The sequence below is a fragment of the Otolemur garnettii genome, unplaced genomic scaffold (assembly GCF_000181295.1).
Source record: "Otolemur garnettii isolate 467f Iridium unplaced genomic scaffold, OtoGar3 scaffold00105, whole genome shotgun sequence".
Classification (NCBI taxonomy): domain Eukaryota; kingdom Metazoa; phylum Chordata; class Mammalia; order Primates; family Galagidae; genus Otolemur; species Otolemur garnettii.
The window spans coordinates 3754034-3755090 of record NW_003852500.1 but is presented as its reverse complement, the minus strand read 5'-3'; the positions used below and the strand labels follow the sequence as shown (position 1 = coordinate 3755090).

The 1057-nt window shown below is 46.2% G+C and overlaps 1 protein-coding gene across 1 annotated transcript in view; it reads right to left on the bottom strand.

Annotated features, from left to right (window-relative positions):
• Nucleotides 1–1057, bottom strand: part of KXD1 (KxDL motif containing 1) — a 33696-nt gene that overhangs the window by 8917 nt on the left and 23722 nt on the right. The window lies entirely within an intron of this gene.

The window sequence follows — 1057 nt, the reverse complement described above, 5'->3', positions numbered from 1 at the left end:
GTTGAGCGAAAAATCTGGACATTTTTAATGGTGAAAAGACCTAGTTAATTTCAGAAAGACCAATTAGTTAACATTCACACACTGGATAGGATCAGGCAAGGCTTCAGAGCCCATTTAATTCACCTACTTACTGAGCACCAACAAGCTAAACAAAGCGCCAAGCTCATACACTGAGAACTGTTTTCATCTTTATTATTTTTTTTTTGTGAGACAGAGTCTTACTATGTCGCCCTTGGTAGAGGGCCGTGGCATCATAGCTCAAAGCAACCTCAAACTCGTGGACTCAAACAATTTTCTTGCCTCAGCCAACTGTGTAGCTGGGACTACAGGCACCTGCCACAACACCCGGCTATTTTTTTTTTTTTAGCAGGCCTGGGCTGGGTTCGAACTCACCAGCCGTGGTGCATGTGGCCAGCACCCTAACCACTGAGCTGTGGGCACCAAGCCTTCATCTTTATTTATTTGTTATTTAATTGGGGTTTTTTTGGCCGGGACTGGGTTTGAACTCGCCACCTCCGGCATATGGGGCTGGCACCCTACTCCTTGAGCCACAAGTGCCACCCGATTGTTCTTTTTTTTGAGACAGAGTCTCAAGCTGTCCCCCTGGGTAGAATGTCATGCCATCACAGCTCACAGCTGCCTACAATTCCTGGGCTCAAGCGATTCTCCTGCTGTCCCCATGAGTAGAACACGCATAGCTGAGGTCTTCAAGGATTATCCCTACTTTAGTCACTCTTATGACTTCACCTTGTTTAAATTGCTTCACTGGGTCATATCTTTTTGAAATTATCCCAGTTCTCAGTTGATTCGTTTCCTCTTTCCTGTCACCCTCCCAATATCAGCTCCAAGAAAGCAGAGGCTTCTCTGTTTCCAGAGCCCAGCCCAGAAACTAGCTCATAGCAAGGGATCAACAGAACTTCTTTGGGGGAGGCCAACAGAACTTTTCAAACTCCGCTCTGAGAATAGAATTTTATTAGCAAATTAAAGCCAAGATCTCAGGCATGCACCATCAGGCTGTGGGCCCAGCGACCAAGATGCCTCTGTAGATCCCATTTTC